General features: G+C 44.4%; 1 protein-coding gene across 3 annotated transcripts in view; it reads left to right on the forward strand.

Moving 5' to 3' along the window:
• Positions 1–23,545, forward strand: part of LOC115165462 (adenylate cyclase type 6-like) — a 110,532-nt gene that overhangs the window by 20,835 nt on the left and 66,152 nt on the right. The window lies entirely within an intron of this gene.

Raw genomic sequence — 23,545 nt, forward strand, 5'->3', positions numbered from 1 at the left:
GGGCGTGACTGTTCCCCCCCCAAAGGTGCGGAGGAGGACCGCAAAACCTGAACCTAGATGGGGAGGGTTAGGGTGGGCAACTAGCGTCGGTGGCGGCTCCGGTGTGGGACGTAGCACCCGCTCAGACAGCAGATCCGGCCATGGAGCCTGGCTGGACGCCGTGTCTGGACTGGGCGCAGAGGAAGGGTCCAGCCATGGAGCGGGACTGGACGCCGTGCCTGGACTGGGCACCGGCGCAGAGGAAGGCTCCGGCCATAGAGCGGGACTGGAGGCCGTGCCTGGACTGGGAACCGGCGCAGAGGAAGGCTCCTGCCATGGAGCGGGACTGGAGGCCGTGCCTGGACTGGGCACCGGCGCAGAGGAAGGCTCCGGCCATAGAGCGGGACTGGAGGCCGTGCCTGGACTGGGCACCGGCGCAGAGGAAGACTCCGGCCATGGAGCGGGACTGGAGGCCGTGCCTGGACTGGGCACCGGCGCAGAGGAAGGCTCCGGCCATGGAGCGGGACTGGAGGTTGTGCCTGGACTGGGCACCGGCGCAGAGGAAGGCTCCTGCCATGGAGCGGGACTGGAGGCCGTGCCTGGACTGGGCACCGGCGCAGAGGAAGGCTCCGGCCATGGAGCGGGACTGGAGGCCGTGCCTGGACTGGGCACCGGCGCAGAGGAAGACTCCGGCCATGGAGCGGGACTGGAGGCCGTGCCTGGACTGGGCACCGGCGCAGAGGAAGGCTCCGGCCATGGAGCGGGACTGGAGGCCGTGCCTGGACTGCGCACCGGCGCAGAGGAAGGCTCCTGCCATGGAGCGGGACTGGAGGCCGTGCCTGGACTGGGCACCGGCGCAGAGGAAGGCTCCTGCCATGGAGCGGGACTGGACGCCGTGCCTGGACTGGGCACCGGCGCAGAGGAAGGCTCCGGCCATAGAGCGGGACTGGACGCCGTGCCTGGACTGGGCACCGGCGCAGAGGAAGGCTCCTGCCATGGAGCGGGACTGGAGGCCGTGCCTGGACTGGGCACCGGCGCAGAGGAAGGCTCCGGCCATGGAGCGGGACTGGAAGCCGTGCCTGGACTGGGCACCGGCGCAGAGGAAGGCTCCGGCCATGGAGCGGGACTGGAGGCCGTGCCTGGACTGGGCACCGGCGCAGAGGAAGGCTCCGGCCATGGAGCGGGATTGGACGCCGTGCCTGGACTGGGCACCGGCGCAGAGGAAGGCTCCGGCCATCGAGCGGGACTGGACGCCATGCCTGGAATGGGCACCGGCGCAGAGGACTCAGGGCTGGTGACACAGTCTTCAGGGCGAGTGCGGGGAGCCGGCACAGGATGCGCCAGACTGGGGAGGCGCACTAGAGGCCTGGTGCATGGAGCCGGCACAGGTTTCACCGGACTGATGACACATTCTTCAGGGCGAGTGCAGGGAGCCGGCACAAGACGTACCGGACTGGGGAGGCGCACTGGACGCGGCACAGGTTTCACCGGACTGATGACATGCTCTTCAGGGCGAGTGTGGGGAGCAGATACAGGACGTACCGGGTGGGGGAGGCGCACTGGAGGCCTGGTGCGTGGAGCCGGCAGAGATTTCACCGGACTGATGACACGCTCTTCAGGGCGAGTGCGGGGAGCCGGCACAGGACTTACCGGGCTGGGGAGGCGCTCTTCAGGGCGAATGCGCTGCAGAATACACCTAACCAACATCTCTCTCCGATCTCCCTCCTCACACTGTTCCATCGACTCCCCGACGGTCTCTGGCTCTTTCCTCGGCTCGACCGACCGACCCCTTGTGCCCCCCCCCAAAATAAATCTTACGGTTTCTGTGGCCGCGGACCCCGGCGTCGTTGCTGTCCTCCTATACTCCTTGGCGACTCCCGACAAGGAAGGGTCTCGCATCCTCCCATTATTTCCTCCCATGTCCAGCTCTCCTTTTCCTCCAGGGCACGCTGCTTGGTCCTGTAGTGGTGGGATATTCTGTCACGTTCGTTATAATGAGTGGACCAAAGCGCAGCGTGAGTAGAGTTCCACATATTTATTGAGGTGAAACTTCAAACAACAAATTAATAAATGAACGTGCAGTTCATAGCGCACATAGCACTAAACAAAAACAATATCCCACAACACAGGTGGGAAAAGGACACACTAAGTATGATCCCCAATTAGAGGCAACGCTCATCAGCTGCCTCCAATTGAGAACCATACTCACACCAACATAGAAATTAATGACTAGAACACCCCCTAGTCACGCCCTGACCTAAAACACCATAGAACCCTGAGGGCTGTCTATGGTCAGGGCGTGACAGGGGCTTTATTGGCATGGGAAACGTGTTAACATTGCCAAAGCAAGTGAGGTAGATAATATACAAAAGTGAAATAAACAATAAAAAAAAACAGTAAACATTACACATACAGAAGTTTCAAAAGAATAAAGACATTACAAATGTGATATTATGTATATATACAGTGTGGTAACAATGTACAAATGGTTAAAGTACACAAGGGAAAATAAATAAGCATAAATATGGGTTGTATTTACAAGGATGTTTGTTCTTCACTGGTTGAACTTTTCTTGTGGCAACAGGTCACATATCTTGCTGCTGTGATGTCACACTGTGGAATTTCACCCAGTAGATATGGGAGTTTGTCAAAATTGAGTTTGTTTTCGAATTCTTTGTGGATCTGTGTAATCTGAGGGAAATATGTGTCTCTAATATGGTCATACATTGGGCAGGAAGTTAGGAACTGCAGCTCAGTTTCCACCTCATTTTGTGGGCAGTGTGCACATAGCCTGTCTTCTCTTGAGAGCCATGTCTGCCTATGGCGGCCTTTCTCAATAGCAAGGCTATGCTCACTGAGTCTATACATAGTCAAAGCTTTCCTTAAGTTTGGGTCAGTCACAATGGTCCGGTATTCTGCCACTTTGTACTCACTGTTTAGGGCCAAATAACATTCTAGTTTGCTCTGTTTTTTTGTTAATTCTTTCCAATGTGTCAAGTAATTAATTATATTTTTGTTTTCTCATGATTTGGTTGGGTCTAATTGTGTTGCTGTCCTGGGGCTCTGTGGGGTGTGTTTGTGAACAGAGCCCCAAGACCAGCTTGCTTAGGGGACTCTTCTCCAGGTTCATCTCTCTGTAGGTGATGGCTTTGTTATGGAAGGTTTGGGAATTGCTTCCTTTTAGGTGGTTGTAGAATTTAACGGCTCTTTTCTGGATTTTGATAATTAGCGGGTATCAGCCTAATTCTGCTCTGCATGCATTATTTGGTGTTTGACGTTGTACACTGAGAATATTTTTGCAGAATTCTGCATGCAGAGTCTCAATTTGGTGTTTGTCCCATTTTGTGAGTTCTTGGTTGGTGAGCGATCCCCAGACCTCACAACCATAAAGGGCAATCGGTTCTATAACTGATTCAAGTATTTTTAGCCAGATCCTAATTGGTATGTTGAATTTTATGTTCCTTTTGATGGTATAGAATGCCATTCTTGCCTTGTCTCTTAGTTACCTGTGGTGCTAATGTTAAGGCCAAGGTATGTATAGTTTTTGTGTGCTCTAGGACAACAGTGTCGAGATGGAATTTGTATTTGTGGTCCTGGCGACTGGACCTTTTTTGGAACACCATTATTTTGATCTTAATGAGATTAACTGTCAGGTCCCAGGTCTGGCAGAATCTGTGCAGAAGATCTAGGTGCTGCTGTAGGCCCTCCTTGGTTGGGGACAGAAGCACCAGATCATCAGCAAACAGTAGGCATTTGACTTCTGATTCTAGTAGGGTGAGGCTGGGTGCTGCAGACTTTTCTAATGCCCTCGCCAATTCGTTGGCAAATTCTCTCTATTTCTCTCTCTTTCTGTCTATCTGTTTCTCTTTCTCTCTCTGTTTCTCTCTCTGTTTCTCTCTCTCTGTTTCTCTCTCTCTGTTTCTCTCTCTCTGTTTCTCTCTCTGTTTCTCTCTCTCTATGCCCCTGTCTCTCTCTCTCTGCCTCTGCCTCTGCCTCTGTCTCTCTATTTCTCTTTCTATTTCTGTCTCTCTCTCGGTCTCTCTCTGTCCCTCTGTCTCTCTCTGTTTCTCTCTCTCTCTCTGTCAACTCTTTTCCTCCTTTGTCTTCCCCTGTATGCCTTATTTATATTTTCCCTCTGGAGATGGCCACAGACATGAAGTATCAGGAACCGAGAGTGATGTGGGACTGATGATTGGAGGGACAAAAGAGGTCTTTGTTCGGGACCGCCATGACGATGGCGAGAGAGATGGAGGGATGGAGAGAGCGTGAAATTGCACGTGGCTAAAGTATCCAGCTGAAAAAGGACGGCACATCTCTTTTCGTTCTTTGCCCCACCCCCCTTGTTCGCTCTCTGCCCCCCCCCTCCCTCGCTCTCTCTCCCTCTGAGTCACAATTCTATTCTCCACAAAGACCCCCTTACATGGTGGCCTTTTAGTTCTTGCCCTGGCTAGGCTGAGAATGAGATTGAGCTCACGGAACTAGTGGTGATTGTTTCCAATAGATCTGTGTCCTGTTCTTTGTTCTGGGCTCGCCTCGTTCAGTCTAGGAGGCTACATCTTGATTGTTCTTTGTTCTGGGCTCGCCTCGTTCGGTCTCGGAGGCTACATCTTGATTGTTCTCGGTTCTGAGCTCGCCTCGTTCGGTCTAGGAGGCTACATCTTGATTGTTCTCGGTTCTGAGCTTGTCTTACTTGGTCTAGGAGGCTCATCTTAATTGTTCTCAGTTCTGAGCTCGTCTTGCTCGGTCTAGGAGGCTCATCTTAATTGTTCTCAGTTCTGAGCTCGTCTTGCTCGGGTCTAGGAGGCTACATCTTGATTGTTCTCTGTTCTGGGCTCGTCTTGCTCGGTCTAGGAGGCTACATCTTGATTGTTCTCGGTTCTGAGCTCGTCTAGCTCCCTCTAGGAGACTACATCTTGATTGTTCTCGGTTCTGGGTTCATCTCGCCCGGTCTAAGAAGTGACATCTTGATTGTTCTCGGTTCTGGGCTCGCCTCGTTCGGTCTAGGAGGCTACATCTTGATTGTTCTGTTTTCTGGTCTCGCCTCGCTCGATCTAAGACGCGACATCTTGATTTATCCTGGCTAAACCGTGGCCTGGCTGCCACAGCTGCACCATGATGAAAGCAGACAGGCTCTCAGGAGACACATTTGTTCTGTCCATTCTTCTCTGTCATGCGGAGCCTCATTGACACTTCACGCTAGCTAAGTGCCAAGGTTCAGAGGTTCTGGTGCTCTGGAAAAACTATTTAGAGAGATTGGAGGGCTCAGAATCACAAACAGGAAACTTTACTGCCAGGTGTCATGCAGAAAACAGAATGAATGCTACACACCGGATAGTTGTGGCTAACTATTAATGTTTTGAAGTGTGAAACTAAATTGATATTTAGGCATATCTACATATCTACAATTTCTCTGTTCCCCCACTCGCCAAATGATGTTGACCTGGCCACTGACTATGGACGGAGGTAGAAGCTGAATCTAAGTTGCGACTGTGGTTAGACTTCTGCTTCTACACGTTCCTCCTCATACATAGGCCTACATCTGATTACATCTCACTATATCTGATCTCAGCCTACACGTTCCTCCTCATACATATGCCTACATCTGATTACATCTCACTATATCTGATCTCAGCCTACACGTTCCTCCTCATACATAGGCCTACATCTGATTACATCTCGCTACATCTGATCTCAGTCTACATGTCCGTATTAAACGTGACATGATGGATATTTAATTGATGATTATTTTGGGCCACCTGTACCTGTCGTGTCTCAGAATCACATGTTGTGTTCCAAATGGCACCCTATTCCCTACATCGCGCACTACTTATGACCAATGTTCCCTCTACAGTGTGCGCGTGCAGCTCCCCGGGACTGCCTCGCCGAAGAAACATCAGCCTACAGAGAGAAGCATGAGATTGAACTTCACTCAACTTTCTAGAGCAGTGGTCACCAACCAGTCCATCTCCAAGGCATTCCTTGTCGATCGTGAAACATTTCTGAACCTCGGGCATTTGATTAATCTCAGTCTGTTGGCGGTAGGTGCACCTGATTCAGCTGCCCTGCACTGGGTAGGCCAACTGTTGCCTTTTTGAACCATTTCATGTGTCTGAAGGTACAAACTCTGCCTTCACAGTGGGCCCAGAGAGCATATCAAGTGTACTATAGGCCTACCGCTGGCCAATCGGATGTCTCAGATGACCGTGTCTACAGTAACCTAGCAGGCATAAAAGAAAGCTCAGCGAGGTTGATACTGTGAGATTTCAAAATGTTTAAAACCATGACTAGAGAGAGACTGTCAACGAATACAGTAAAGATCTACTGTTTCTAAATGTTTAAAACCAGACTAGAGAGACTGTCAACTAATACAGTGAAGAGCTACTGTTTCTAAATGTTTAAAATCAGACTAGAGAGAGACTGTCAACGAATACAGTAAAGATCTACTGTTTCTAAATGTTTAAAACCAGACTAGAGAGAGACTGTCAACGAATACAGTAAAGATCTACTGTTTCTAAATGTTTAAAACCAGACTAGAGAGACTGTCAACGAATACAGTAAAGATCTACTGTTTCTAAATGTTTAAAACCAGACTAGAGAGAGACTGTCAACGAACAGTAAAGATCTACTGTTTCTAAATGTTTAAAACCAGACTAGAGAGACTGTCAACGAATACAGTAAAGATCTACTGTTTCTAAATGTTTAAAACCAGACTAGAGAGAGACTGTCAATGAATACAGTAAAGATCTACTGTTTCTAAATGTTTAAAACCAGACTAGAGAGAGACTGTCAATGAATACAGTAAAGATCTGCTCTTTCTAAATGTTTAAAACCAGACTAGAGAGAGACTGTCAACTAATACAGTAAAGATCTACTGTTTCTAAATGTTTAAAACCAGACTAGAGAGACTGTCAACGAATACAGTAAAGAGCTACTGTTTCTAAATGTTTAAAACCAGACTAGAGAGAGACTGTCAACTAATACAGTAAAGATCTACTGTTTCTAAACGTTTAAAACCAGACTAGAGAGAGACTGTCAACTAATACAGTAAAGATCTACTGTTTCTAAACGTTTAAAACCAGACTAGAGAGAGACTGTCAACGAATACAGTAAAGATCTACTGTTTCTAAACGTTTAAAACCAGACTAGAGAGAGACTGTCAACGAACAGTAAAGAGCTGCTGTTTTAATGACTGAGTTCATGTTTAAGTTCTTACTCAGCACTGTCAGCACTTTGTATTCAACACTTTTATAAGACATAAAATGTGTGTTCTCCCTACTTCCACTCAGTGCTACAACAAGCACTGCAGCAGTAATGAATGAGTAGGAAAGTGTATCTATAGGCTTGTTGTTATTATTAGCGGCTTGGGTCTTTTTAATATCTAAGAATAATTAACTTTCTCTGTTCATCGATGTAACAACATGAATTTGTGCATGAGGCAGAAATAATGCGGTGCGACTCGAGTTTGGCCATCAGCTGGAAGACCGTCCCTTTTTGGTCAGTGTCAGTGGAGGACAGGGAGACTGGAGGGATGTTGACAGGTGGACCCTCAGTCTGCTGCTCTCTCCCTCCACTGAGACTGAACATCAGATACAGGCACCATCAGCCCAGTAAAATAAAAAGCTAATTATTTAAATGTATACTCACTCAGCTATGCCTCACAAGTAATACAACAACAGATCTATTACTGGTTTGATCACACCTTTGAAATATAATTGTATATAAATGGCCCGAACAATGCATTGGCAGGGCAATTCAATCAACGCCAATATGTGGAGATAATGTATTAGGCCTATAGCTTACTGCACAAACCTAATTGCTACAGTACTGTTTTTAATTGGTTAATGTTGCATAGACTTACGTTTTATAGGCCAAATCAAATCTGAGCAGTAGATCTCGGTTGCATTTTGACTCAAAGTGATCTTGACTCAGAAAAGGTTGGTGACCACTGTTCTAGAGTTTTCCCTGTTAACACCATCAACGTAAACAGAGCGACTTACAGGAGAAATTAGGGTAAAGTGCCTTGCTCAAAACTAACAATACAAGAGATTTTGTTGTAGGCAGAACACATCAGAGTAAGATTCTATTGTATTGACACGGACTGCTTCCATTTTCTAATAATTGCGCCAACAGTTGTTGCCTTCTCACCAAGCTGCTTGCCTATTGTCCTGTAGCCCATCCCAGCCTTGTGCAGGTCTACAATTTTATCCCTGATGTCCTTACACAGCTCTCTGGTCTTGGCCATTGTGGAGAGGTTGGAGTCTGTTTGATTGAGTGTGTGGACGGGTGTCTTTTATACAGGTAACAAGTTCAAACAGGTGCAGTTAATACAGGTAATGAGTGGAGAACAGGAGGGCTTCTTAAAGAAAAACTAACAGGTCTGTGAGAGACAGAATTCTTACTGGTTGGTAGGTGATCAAATACTTATGTCATGCAATAAAATGCAAATGAATTACTTAAAAATCATACAATGTGATTTTCTGGATTTTTGTTTTAGATTCCGTCTCTCACAGTTGAAGTGTACCTATGATAAAAATTACAGACCTCTACATGCTTTGTACGTAGGAAAACCTGCAAAATCAGCAGTGTATCAAATACTTGTTCTCCCCACTGTATGTCCTGGTCATTGTCAGACGATGTGGGGCTTTCTGAGTATCGACTGCTGTGGCCTTGCCTGGCCTGGTGGCTGGCGCCATGTGCTCAGACTGAGGCTGGGACAAACACGTGTGCAGGCAGGCAGCTAGCTAGCTAGCTGGTGGGTTCTTTACACAGTCACACCACAGACAGTGTTAGACAGCCACAGAGACCAAGTAGCTCATGAAGGGGGTTATGTGGATATACTGTATCAGCTATTGCTTAGTTGTAGCTTTTCTCCATGTTGTTGTGGTGACATATATATAAAGTGAGCTCCAAAAGTACTGGGACAGTGAATTGTTTTTAAGTTTAGGCTCTGCAGTCCACGCTTCAGATTTGAAATTATATAATGACTATGAGGTTAAACTGCAGACTGTCTGCTTTAATTTGAGGGTGTTTTCATCCATATCGGGTGAACTGTTTAGAAATTACATCACTTTTTGTACATAGTCCCCCAATTTTAGGGGAGCAAGAATATTGGGACAATTTCCCTTAATGTGTAATAAAGTAGTAAAAATATTAGTATTTGGTCCCATATTTATAGCACATCAACTCTACAAATTTGTTGGATGCATTTGCTGTTTGTTTTATTTTGGTTGTGTTTCAGATTTTTTTATGCACAATAGAAATGAATGGTAAATAATGAATTGTGTCATTTTGGAAATAATAAATAAATAAGAATAGAATAGGTTTCTAAACACTTCTACATCAATGTGGATGCTGCCATGATTAAGGATAACCTTGAATTAATCTTGAATAAATCGTGAACGATGACTGAGAAAGTTAGAGACGCACAAATATCATACCCCCCTCAAAAAAATGCTTTAAGACATTTTTGCAAATTTTTTTATTTAAAAAACATATGTGAAAATTCTCTTGCAAAAGTATTCAGACCCTTTACTCAGTACTTTATTGAAGCACCTTTGGCAGCAATCACAGCCTCAAGTCTTCGTGGGTATGACGCTACAATCTTGGCACACCTGTATTTGGGGAGTTTGTCCTATTCTTCTCTGCAGATCTTCTCAAGCTCTGTCAGGTTGAATGGGACATTCTGTCAGGTTGAATGGGACATTGAGACTTGTCCCAAAGCTACTCCTGCGTTGTCTTGGCTGTGTGCGTAGGGATGTTGTCCTGTTGGAAGGTGAACCTTTGCCCCAGTCTGAGGTACTGAGAGCTCTGGAGCAGGTTTTTATCAACGATCTCTCTGTACTTCGCTCTGTTCATCTTTACCTTGATCCTGACTAGTATCCCAGTCCCAGCTGCTGAAAAACATCCCCGTAGTATGTTGCTGCAACCATCATGCTTCACCGTAGGGATGGCATTAGCCAGGTGATAAGCGGTGCCTGGTTTCTTCCAGACGTGACGCTTGGCATTCAGGCCAAAGAGTTCAATCTTGGTTTCATCAGACCAGAGAATCTTGTTTTTCATGGTCTGAGAGTCTTTAGGTGCCTTTTGGCAAACTCCAAGCGGACTGTCATGTCCCTTTTTACTGAGGAGTGGCTTCCGTCTGGCCACTCTACCATAAAGGCATGATTGGTGGAGAGCTGCAGAGATGGTTGTCCTTTTGGAAGGTTTTCCCATCTCCACATAGGAACTCTGGAGCTCTGTCAGAGTGACCATCGGGTTCTTGGTCACCTACCTGACCAAGGCCCTTCTCCCCCCGATTGCTCAGTTTGGCTGGGAAGCCAGCTCTAGGAAGAGTTTTGGTGGTTCCAAACTTCTTCCGTTTAAGAATGATGGAGGCCACTGTGTTCTTGGGGACCTTCAATGCTGCAGACATTTTTTGGTACACTTCCCAAGATCTGTGCCTCGACACAATCCGGAGCTCTACAGACAATTTCTTTGACATCATGGCTTGGTTTTTGGGACCTTATATAGACAGGTGTGTGCCTTCCCAAAACATGTCCAATCAATTGAATTTACCACAGGTGGACTCCAATCATGTTGTAGAAACACCTCAAGGATGATCAATAGAAGCAGGATGCACCTGAGCTCAATTTCGAGTCTCATAGAAAAGGGTCTGAATACCTAAGTAAATAAGGTATTTCTGTTTTTCATTTTTTATAAATTTGTAAACATTTATAGAAACCTTTTTTGCTTTGTCATTATGGGGTATTGTGTGTAGATTGATTAGGATTTTTTAAAATCCTATCCATTTTATAACAAGGCTGTAACCTAACAAAACATGGAAAAGGGGAAGGGGACTGAATACTTTCTGAATGCATTGTATATTTAGATTGATAATATAAATGTATTAATCTTAACCCTGATTCTGTACAGCCCTTTCCTAACACTCACTTAGTCATATTGCAGTGGCTGGTGTTTATGGTAATAGTAATAGTAATACTATATTGACATTTCCATGGTAGTCCGTCGTAGTACTTTAGTACATCTAGTCTATATGCTGTGTATCTGTTTACACCTTCTGCTGCTGCTAGTGGAAAAACCTGTTTCTGTGGCATTAGCATGTTGTGTAACCAGTAGGGCTGTCCCCAACCCCCCAAAAATGGTCTGTTCTTTCGATTGGTCGACACATCCCATGTGTTTTAATCAAATCAACTATATGCACTGAGTTTGTCTGATGCTTTAAGCGAACTGTTTGATGAAATATTTAAGACACATAAATGACTAGAGTGAGTCCGACCACAATTGATTTGATTGTGCCTGGCCTGGCTCAGACTTGATGTGCTGTGTGTTAAAAAAAAGAAAAAAGACAGCGAGTGACTGTTGCCTCTCTCTTCTCCCTGCTGCAGTGACCACCACAAAACATCAACAGTGTGTGCTGTCCGTGTTGCTGAAATTGCAACATAATTACAGCCAATTCTGACTGAAAAGTTGTCTTACCGAAATCTCTAATTTGTTTAGGAAAACATTCCCTATTCCCTCAGCCTTTGCTCTATATATGTGACACATATATGCATCTCATGCACATGACCAATAGAGCCTGACCTATTGCATATCATAATCACCTCAATAAATTGGTTATAACAAACTTAGAACCCCGTAACATATGTGATGCAGAGGACGTGACAAACTCAAAATGGGAGAATGTTTACTGGTTGCTCAGGAGGTAAAGGGGAAGGTAGTTGTGGAAAATAGTGCAGATCGAGAAAAATAAAGGTAAGGAGCAAGCGCTGTGTGCATATTATGTGTGCCAAACAGGTGCTGTTAGATTAATGTCATTTTTCTGACCGTTTGGAACAATGTAAACAACACAAAATCAATTATTAGCGTACCAGAGAGTCTGTTGTAATGTTTTTTTTGTGTGAAGCCTTTATTACAGCAAAGACTAAAACAGTCATATTCAATCATGAAATACATTTCCGAAATGGAATGGTTTAGGCCTATTTATTGTTTGTGCTAATTATGCCAGAATAACAACCTATCCCTCAATGTAACCAAGACTAATTATGCCAGAATAACAACCTATCCCTCAATGTAACCAAGACTAAGGAGATTATTGTGGACTACAGGAAAAGGAGGACCGAGCACGCCCCAATTCTCATCGACAGGGCTGTAGTGGAGCAGGTTGAGAGCTTCAAGTTCCTTGGTGTCCACATCAACAACAAACAGGAATGGTCCAAACACACCAAGGCCATCGTGAAGAGGGCACGACAAAGCCTATTCCCCCCTAAACTAAAAAGATTTGGCATGGGTGCTGAGATCCTCAAAAGGTTCTACAGCTGCAACATCGAGAGCATCCTGACTGGTTGCATCACTGCCTGGTACGGCAATTGCTCGGCCTCTGACCGCAAGGCACTACAGAGGGTAGTGCGTACGGCCCAGTACATCACTGGGGCTAAGCTTCCTGCCATCCAGGACCTCTACACCAGGCGGTGTCAGAGGAAGGCCCTAAGAATTGTCAAAGACCCCAGCCACCCCAGTCATAGACTGTTCTCTTTACTACCGCATGGCAAGCGGTACCGGAGTGCCAAGTCTAGGACAAAAAGGCCTCTCAACAGTTTAAGCCATAAGACTCCTGAACTTGGCAATGGCTACCCGGACTTACCCCCCCCCCCCCCCCAACCCCTTTTTTTACACTGCTGCTAGTCTCTGTTTATCATATATGCATGGTCACTTTAACTATACATTCATGTACATACTACCTCAATTGGGCCGACCAACCAGTGCTCCCGCACATTGGCTAACCGGGATATCTGCATTGTGTCCCACCCACCACCTGCCAACCCCTCTTTTACGCTATTGCTACTCTCTGTTTATTATATCTGCATAGTCACTTTAACCATATCTACATGTACATACTACTTCAATCAGCCTGACTAACCGGTGTCTGTATGTAGCCTCGCTACTGTATATAGCCTGTCTTTTTACTGTTGTTTTAATTCTTTACCTACCTATTGTTCACCTAATACCTTTTTTGCACTATTGGTTAAAGCCTGTAAGTAAGCATTTCACTGTAAGGTCTACACCTGTTGTATTCAGCGCACGTGACAAATAAACTTTGATTTGATTATTCAATGGTCGCTTTACTTTTTTAAAAACTAAAATGTTTGATTGCATTTCAAATCATAAATGTCTCGTATGCTGTGTGATGAGATTAATGAATTAATGATAGATTGATACAGTAGCCTGTAGAAGTATTGAAATATAGTCCTCAGTAAGTTACGGTATTAAGACTAAACAGGATGTGCTCTTAGGCCTGCAGCTCGATGGTGGTTATATAAGGCTGCTATACCCTGCCTACTAAAGATAATGACATGACTTATTACAATAATGATGATCATAATAATAATCATAATAATAAGGAGATCAAGGAAAAAGGGTTATTATTATAAATGTAATTTTCCTGACAATTTGAAACAGAGTAAACAAGACTAAATAAATTATAAATCATTTTTAATTTTTAACATTTATTTAACCAGGAAGGGCTCGTTGAGATTTGAAATCTCTTTTTCAAGAGCGTCCTGGCCAAGATGGGCAACACCAAGTCATTACACAATTACAGACAAACAACATGGAAAAACTACAAGTAATCTAGTAAAAACCATAAAATTCACAAGAGTATAACAAATCATAAAACAGCAAATTAAAAACATTGACAGGTCAAGGAATCAGTCTCAAAATCCTTCATCATTGATTTAAAAACAAGTTCTTCCAGTTTAAAAGTATTTTGTATGTAATGTGTTCCAAGCCGATGGCACAGAGGACATAAAAGCCCTTTTACCAAATTCAGTTCGGACATTTGGAACAGTTAGCAGGATAAAATCCTGCGAACAAAGAGTACCCACCACATTTCTGAACAATAAAAATGCCCAAATAAAATGGTAGTAAACCCAAATGGCTTTGTAAATAAAAGTATACCAGTGACTGAGCCTACGAGTGACTAGAGAAGGCCAGCCAACCCTGGTATATAAAGTGCAGTGGTGCGTAGGAGTTTTGCAAAAATAAATCACAATGCGCCATGGTAAAGGGTGTCAATCGATCAAAAAACTCTGAGCGGAAGCGTTCATATATAAAATATCCCCATAGTCTAGTAAAGGCATACATGTAGCTGATACTAGCCTCCTTCTGGCTTCAAAAGAAAAACAGGCCTTATTCCTAAAATAAAATCCCAACTTCAGCTTCCAATTTTTTTGTAAGTTGTTGAATATGCAATTTAAAAGAGAGGCCGTCAATTACATTTCCAAGATATTTATATGAGGTTAAAGTCTCAATCTCATTGCCCTGACAGGTAGTAATAGGGGAAAGGTTCAGAAATCTATTTCTTGCCAGAAATAATACCAGAGGCTAAAGCCTTTATTACAGCATAGCAAAGATTTAAAAACAGACGGATTTGTGACACTATTTATCCAACATTGCGTGAGGCTTGGTGCTCACAATATCAGTAGGCTATTAATCAAACAGAATCAGAATCTGCCTTATTTCTGTAGATATACAGTACCAGTCAAAGGTTTGGACACCTACTCATTACAGGGCTTTTCTTTAGACTATTTTCTACTTTGTTGAATAATATAGAAGACATCAAAACTATTACAGTTTTTTCCAACTGCTTACACACGTTTTCAAAACTCTCCTTTTTTCAAAACTCTACACACAATTCCCAAAACTGCACACACACAAAATGCAAAATGCCTCACATCTCCTTCAAAATGTAACACAGCATTCAAAATGCCATAAACACATGTCAGAATGAAGCATTTGCATCAAATGGCAAACACTGCTTTCATAATAGTACATTTTTTGATATACCATGTAAACACTGTTGTTCTAAAGCTCTTTGGTCTTTCATAGGCTTATATCTACATTTCAATACAATGTTCTACAGTGAAAGTAATCTGCTGAGAGGGGTAACAAGTACACTGTAAACACCAATGCAATGTAGAAACAGAAAATATTTATTAGGCCAAACATTACTGTTGTATACAGTAGCATACAACAAAACCATAAACATATGTAAACCAAAAGTATATTCTTTAGAATACAGTAAAGAACACAATTGTGTGGGGTCCTTGGGGGGGGGGGGGGGCAGTCCAGGAATTGGTAGGGGGGGGGGAGGGGCAGTCACCAGTGCTAAGCTACGCTTCATCTCTTCTCTGGGCTGGGTCTGGCCACAATACTTCGTCCACATCACAAGATACGTTTTCTCTTGCCAAACATCGAGGGAAGTATCTCCTAGCATGGCGTATCCAACCTTGGACAGAGGCAACCTCTATGTCCCCACATGCGTCCTCCATTGCCTGGAGAAGCGGCATGCGGGCATAGGGTTGGCGATCATACACTTTCCAGCGCCAGGCTGAGAAGAATTCCTCTATGGGATTTAGAAAAAGTGAATATGGGGGTAGGTACAAAACTACAAATTGTGGATGGGTGGCAAACCAGTTTTGGACCAGAACAGCCCGGTGAAAACTAACATTGTCCCATAAAACCACAAATCTAGCAGGCTCCTGATCTGGATCAGGGACAAGCATTGTGTAAATTGCATCCAGAAAAGTGAACATATGGCCGGTGTTGTACGGACCCAGTGTGGCATTGTGATGGAGGACACATGGTTATATTACCCCCACGCTGCCCAGGGACATTGGTAATTGCCCTCTGTCCTATTACATTTCTTCCGCGGCGCCTGATTTTGGTGAGGTTGAAGCCAACCTCATCCACATAAATAAATTAATGGCGAATTACATGGGCATCCAGCTCCAATACTCTCTGTAACAGACAAAAGGATATACAGATGAGTAAATATGGTATGTCTGAAGTGCTGGAAGTAGTGTTGCATACATACCTCTACAAAGTCATGTCGCATATTCTTGACTCTCAGAGTTTCTCTCAAATGGCACCTTGTAAAGTTATTTCATCGTCACTCGGTGCCGTTGGAGGATGCGTTGTATGGTCGACAGGCTTACAGCATTGATGTTGTTAAATATGGTGTCATTATTCAAGATATGCTCTCTTATCTCTCGAATCCTAATTGCATTGTTGGCCAAAACCATATTTATAATTGCAGTCTCTTGTACATCTGTAAACAAGCGTCCTCGTCCTCCATGATGTCTTTGACTTTCCACTCTGTACAGAATTCAAACACAGTATGTGTTCAGCATAGGAACTGTAAACAATGTACAAAAAAAAAGGTATAACCAACCTCATTCAATGCAGTGCAGTAAATGGATGGCTTAGAGTTAAATGTTTATGTAATACTATGCAGTCATACGTATTTTACAGTACATTACTGTAATGCTAAAATAGTCATTAGATAGTTGCATACCTGTTCTCATTTCTGAAGGTTCGAATTATGGACGCCACTGTAAATCGACTCAAGTTGGGCTCGACTCTCAGTCCAGCCTCTCTCATGGTCAAACCGTGGTTGATCACATGATCAACAAGTGTTGCCCTAATCTCATCAGAGATGGCTCTCCTTCCTTCTCTTCTTTGCCCTCGTCTTCCACTTCTTCTTCATCCTACTCCTCCTCTTCCAACTCTTCGTCTTTGAATTTGTCCTCGTTGTTGTCCCCTGCCTCTCCCTCCTACTCCTCTTGCTCTCTGTCCATTGTTGGCATCCATTGTTCAAAACAGGTAATCTGACCTTTGACCTATTTATAGGCCTATACTACAGTAAAGCAGTGATTGGTTAGTGATCAGTTAAGCAATTAGTGTTTGCACATGTGAGGAGTGTGTGTGACCTGGTGAATAAGTGTAGCATTTTGATTGGTTGTGTTTGGAAAAGGAAAGCAAGTCACTTCCTGTTAGATTTTTGTGTTTTAGGTAGAGAATTGTGTGTAGTGTTTTGAAAAAAGTGTTTTATGCAATTGACAACTGAGTCTGAGAAATAGCTTATGGTTTTGGATATTTGGTGTGTAGTTTTGCACTTTGAGTGAGAGGTTTCAAAAATCGTGTGACATGAAAAGATTTTGTGTGTAAGCAGTTGGAAAAAACTGTAAATAACACATGGAATCATGTAGCAACCAGAAAAGTGGTAAACATATCAAAATATATATTATAGCCACCCTTTTGCCTTGACAGCTTTGCACACTCTTGGCATTCTCTCAACCAGCTTCATGAGGTAGTCATCAGGAAGGCATTTCAATTAACAGGTGTGCCTTGTTAAAAGTTAATTTGTGGTATTTCTTTCCTTAATACGTTTGAGCCAATCAGTTGTGTTGTGACAAGGTAGGGATGGTATACAGAAGATAGCACTATTTGGTAAAAGACCAAGTCCATATTATGGCAAGAACAGCTCAAATAAGCGACCATTCATTGTGTAGCTGGGACCCTTGGGATTGCAAACAGAGGAAGGTAAGTGTTTTATTTAATCGCTATTTGTGATTTTGTGACGCCTGTGCTGGTTGAAAAAGTATTTTGATGTTGGGCGCTGTCCTCAGATAATCGCATGGTATGCTTTCGCCGTAAAGCCTTTTTGAAATCTGACAACGTGGTTGAATTAACAAGAAGTTAAGCATTTAAATTATTTATGACACTTGTATTTACATGAATGTTTAATATTACGATTTTTGTATTTTGAATTTCACGCTCTGCAATTTCACCGGATGTTGTCGTAGGTGTCCCGCTAGAGGTTCATGCGCCCAAATTAAGACATGAAGGTCAGTCAGTGCAGAAAATGTCAAGAACTTTGAAAGTTTTTTCAAGTGCAGTCGCAAAAACCATCAAGCGCTATGATGAAGCTGGCTCTCATGATGACCACCACAGGAAAGGAAGAGTTTCCTCTGCTACAGAGGATAAGTTCATTAGAGTTAACTGCACAGATTGCAGCCCAAATAATGTTTCACAGAGTTCAAGTAACAGACACATCTCAACATCAACTGTTCAGAGGAGACTGCGTGAATCAGGCCTTCATGGTTGAATTTCTGCAAAGAAACAACTACTTAAGGACCCCAATAAGTAGAAGAGACTTGCTTCGGCCAAGAAAAACGAGCAATGGACGTTAGACCAGTGGAAATCTGTCCTTTGGTCTGATGAGTCCAAGTGTGAGATTTTTGGTTCCAACCACCGTGTCTTTGTGAGACGCAGAGTAGGGGAACGGATGATCTCCGCATGTTTGGTTCCCACCTTGAAGCATGGAGGAGAAGGTGTGGAGGTGTTTTGCTGGTGACACTGTCAGGTATTTATTTAGAAATCTAGGCACACTTAACCAGCATGACTACCACTGCATTCTGCAGCGATACACCGTCCCATCTGATTTGCGCTTAGTGCGACTGTCATTTGTTTTTCAACAGGACAATAACCCAACACTCCTACAGGCTGTGTTGGTTTGGGATGAGTTGGACCGCAGAGTGGAAAGCAGCCAACAAGTGCTCAGCATATGTGGGAACTCCTTCAAGACGGTTGGAAAAGCATTCCAGGTGAAGCTGGTTGAGAGAATGCCAAGTTTGCAAAGCTGTCAGCAAGGCAAAGGGTGGCTACTTTGCAGAATTTAAAATATATGAAATATATTTTGATTTGTTTAACACTTCGTTTGGTTACTACATGGTTCCATATGTGTGATTTCATAGTTTTGATGTATTCGCTATTATTCTACAATCTAGAAAATAGTAAAAATAAAGAAAAACCCTTGAATGAGTAGGTGTGTCCAAACTTTTGACTGGGACTGTATAAGGTTGATTTATAAACCCAGGGACATTTAACAGTTAGGTCATAGATTATAGACCTAATTACACTGGGATTTCCTGTCTCCTGACTTTTCTTAGACAATTAAGGTAAGGGCTGTTTTCTCCTCCTCATTTCACTGCTGCCTCCACCTCCTTGTTCTCAAAACCAATATGCTGGTTAACTTTGCTGTTATGCACATATCAACATGGTCTAGGAACAGCGACCACTATCCAACGTTGGAGAAAGCGCATTTGTTATAAAAAAAAAATATATATATATTTGTGTTGCACCTTTGTTCTTACATAATATAACCATATACAATTTCAACAGCCTCCACAATGGATCAGTCCACTCAGACAGGCACAAATCAGACAGGTGTCTTGTACACCGTGATTTCTATATTTTTTTGCTACTGCTCGACTAAAGAAGTCTCGGTTGACCAACAGCCTATTGACCGAACAGTCGACTAAATGGGGTCAGCCCTAGTAGTCAGTCAGCTCAACTCACTGTCTGCAGGTGGAAACATAAAATACTGCTCTTCCTGGTGCAAAGCAACTTGTGTTCAAATATAATTTTAAAATCATATCGAAAGCTTTAGCTGAGCTGTATTGCGGCTGAGCTGTATTGCGATTGCCTGTTGAAAAAGGAACCAAAAAGTCCCAGAAGTGCAAACTCTGCCCACCTGACATTCCAGGCAGGCTAAAGCAAACGCTCAGCCGTATTGAATAGTTTGTTAACCCAGTTCTTCACAGCAGTGGTGAACAAGATCCCAATCAATGAGTTGTCACAGTCTAGCGGTTTCCATAATGCATTTAGGGCAGAACGTTTTCCTTATGTAAGGAAACCGCTTGACAACCAACCACCAGCCATCACCACACACTCTACCTTAACCTTAGACTGATTATCCACACTTTCTGCTTGGAAAATAGCACGTCACTTCTGAGTGTATTGCTCACACTCTGAGGTAATAGTGTTAGGGAGCCAATGAATTAGAATGAGTTGAACGGGGACCCATTCAAATCAATGATGCCATAATGGGTGGACTGGCACTTCTATTCGATCTAATTGTATGAGGTAGACCGTCTGTGACGCGTGCCCCACTGACATTTACTCCAGTCAGAGGGAATGAGGGCAGCCTTACAGAGTTAGCAGTCAGCACAGCACAGGAGAGCTTCATTGCCATTAGATGCAGGTCAATATTGTTGTTTAGCTCACTCCTCTGCTCTTCAGGGTCCTACTGGGGCCATGTGTGCTGTGTGATCAGAACCAAGCCAGCGTAGGACAGCTTGGTCCTGCTCAGTAGAGTGAAAAGTGGAGTTTGGGGATCACTGTCTGTCTACATGCAGTACAGCGCACTTGGCTGATAGTGGATGGTGAGAATTCTTCATTATATTTCACAGGCGCCAAACATGTCCATGGGGAAAGGCAGTGTTCAACCTGGAGGCCAAACAACACACTGGCTCATATGATGGAAACACAGGAGCCCAGTGGAGAGGGAGATAGATAGGGGGAGGTAGTGTGAGACAGACAGAGATATTGAGAGAGAGACACACACACACACGTGTGTCATTGTGTTAGCCTGGAGGGGTCATCCTATAGTAATACTACCCTGAATAACTCTACACCATAGTAGTGGATGGGATGAGTCCCAAATGGGAAAGGGAAAATCTAGTCAGTTGCACAACTGAATGCATTCAACCAAAATCTCCATACTTCGTCGTGACTGGACAGCAGACTCGGGCAAAACCAAAGAGGGTGGGGTGTGCCTCTTCTGTAAACAACAACTGGTGCACCGCTTCAAGTGTGAAGGAATACCTCATGGTAAATTGCAGACCTTTTTAATCTACCAAGAGAGTTTATGTGTAATCATCACTGCTGTCTCTATCCCACCACAAAACTAGAATGGCACTAATTGAGTACTCAACGAGCTGTAGAGGGCCATAAACAGCTGTAGAGGGCCATAAACAAACAAGAAAATGCTCACTCAGAGGCAGAGCTTCTAGTGGGCAGAGACTTTAACGCAGGGAGACTGAAATGCGTTTTACTCCACTTTTACCAACACGTCTCCTACGCCACAAGGCGCTAACACTCTCGACCACTTTTACTCTACCCACAGAATCGCATACAAGGCCCTTCCTCGCCCTCTCTTCGGCAAGTCAGACCAGGACTGCATCCTCCTGCTCCCTGTTTACAAGCAAAAACTCAAACAGGAAGTACCAGTGATGCGCTCAGTATGGAAGTGGTCCAATGAAGAGGACGCTAAGCTTCAAGATTGCTTCGGTAGCAAAGACTGGAATACGTTCAGAGATTCATCCGATAACATTGAGGAGTTTAACACACCAGTCACAGGTTTCATCAATAAGTGCATCAACATCGTCCCCACAGTGACCATTCGTACCCTAACCCAAAGCCAAGGATTACAGGCAGTATGAGCGCCGGGCTAAAGGCTAGAGCTACCGCTTTCATGGAAATGGACATGGATGCTTACAAGAAAGCCCGCTACAACCTCCTATGAGCCATCAAACATGGAAAAGGTCAATATAGGACTAAGATAAAATCCTACTACACCGGCTCTGATGCTCGTCGGATGTGGCAGGCTTTGCAAACTGTTATGGATTACAAAGGGAAACCCACCCGTGAGTTGCCCAGTGACGCAAACCTCACAGACGAACTGAATGCTTTCTATGCACGCTTCGAGAGAGACAACACAGGGCCAGGCATGAGAGCCCCAGTTGTCCCGGATGACTGTGTGATCTCACTCTCCTTTGCCAATCTGCTCACTCCCATCTGGACAAGAGGAATACCTATGTGAGAATGCTGTTCATTGACTACAGCTCAGCGTTCAACACCATAGTCCCCTATATGCTCATCACCAAGCTCGGGACCCTGGAACTGAACAACTACCTCTGCAACTTGTTCCTGGACTTTCTGACGGGCCGTCCACCGGGGGGTGCGGAGAGGTAACAACACATCTGCCATGCTGACCCTCAACATGGGGGCACTTCAAGGGTGCATGCTTAGCATTTTAGCTCCCTCCTGTACTGCCATTTCAGCTCCCTCCTGTACTGCCATTTCAGCTCCCTCCTGTACTGCCATTTCAACTCCCTCCTGTACTGCCATTTCAGCTCCCTCCTGTACTGCCATTTCAGCTCCCTCCTGTACTTCCATTTCACCCATGACTGAGTTGCCACGCACGACTCCCAACACTATCATTACATTTGTTGACTACAGAATGGTGGTAGGCCTGATCACCGATGGCGATGAGACAGCTTACAGGGAGGAGGTCAGAGACCTGGCAGTGTGGGGCCAGGATAACAACCTCTCCCTCAACGTTAGCAAAATCAAAGGAGCAGATCGTGGACTACAGGAAATGGAGGGGCGAGGACGCCCCCATCCACATCGACAGGGCTGTAGTGAAACAGGTCGAGAGCTTCAAGTTCTTCGGTGTCCACATCACTAAGGACTTAACATGGTCCTCCCACACCAGCACAGTCGTGAAGAAGGCATGACAGCGCTTCTTCCTCCTCTGGCGGTTGAAAAGATTTGGCATGGTCCCTCAGATCCTCAAAAGGTTCTACAGCTGCACCATTGAGAGCCTCTTGACTGTCTGCATCCTCATTTGGTACAGCAACTCCTTGGCATCCGACCGCAACGCGCTACAGAGGGTAGTGCGTACGGCCCAATATATCACTGGGGCCGAGCTCCCTGACATCCAGGACCTCTATACCAGGCGGTGTCAGAGAAAGGCCCTAGAAATTGTCTTCAGCCACCAAAGTCAGACTGTTCTCTCTGCTACCGCATGGCAAACGGTACCGATGCACCAAGTCTGGAACCAAGAGGACCCTGAACATCTTCTAACCCCAAGCCATGGACTGCTAAATAGTTAGTCTGGGTATCTATTTGGTTAACTATTTAACTATCTGCATTAAGACTTTCACTTTTTTTACTTTTCACATACGCTGCTGCTACATATCTACCTTGATTAATCTCGTACACCTGAACATGGAATCGGTACTGGCACCCCATGTATAGCCAAGTTATCCTTACTGTATCTTTAATACTTGTATTACTTCTCTATTATTTCTCTATTTTCTTTCTCTCTGCGTTGTTTAGAAGGGCCCGTAAGTAAGAATTTCACTGTAAGTCTACACCTGTTGTTTTGATTTGACCAGAAGGCTGCTGAACAGTTAATCAAACGGCTACCCAGACTATAACAATGACCCTTTTTGCACGGACTCTCTTACACTGTCTCTATGCACACTCACTGGACTCTATTCACACACTCACACATACTTACACTGGCATGCCAACATATACACTCACACACACACACAAACATGCATATTGGCGCCACACACTCACACTCTCCACATACGCTGCTGCTACTCTGTTATCTATCCTGATTACCTAGTCACTTTTACCCCTACCTACATGTATGTACATATTACCTCGTACCCCTGCACATTGACTTGGTACCGGTACTCCTTGTGTATAGCCTTCTTATTGTTATTTATTGTGTTACTATTTTCTATTATTTTTTACAAATGTTCTTACTTTTTAATAAGTAAGCATTTCACGTTAAAATCTACACCTGTTGTATTCAGCGCATGTGACAAATACATTTAGTTTTGACCATGGCCCATGTGGTGCTGGTCTGAAGTGGTGCAACATATAGCCAATAGCGTGTCACTTGGGAGGATTAGCGGGATTAGCAATAATAGAAAAATTGCACTTAAAATAACACCAGTGATAAGAGTTCATAATAGCCAGGGCTAAGAATAGAATAGTAATTTGAGTGAGGAAAGGTTAACACCGCTGAGGCTTCTAAAAAAACAGACAGACACCAGTCCTGGGTTCAAGTAGTATTTGTTTTCTT

The sequence above is a fragment of the Salmo trutta genome, chromosome 28 (genome assembly GCF_901001165.1).
Source record: "Salmo trutta chromosome 28, fSalTru1.1, whole genome shotgun sequence".
NCBI lineage: Eukaryota > Metazoa > Chordata > Actinopteri > Salmoniformes > Salmonidae > Salmo > Salmo trutta.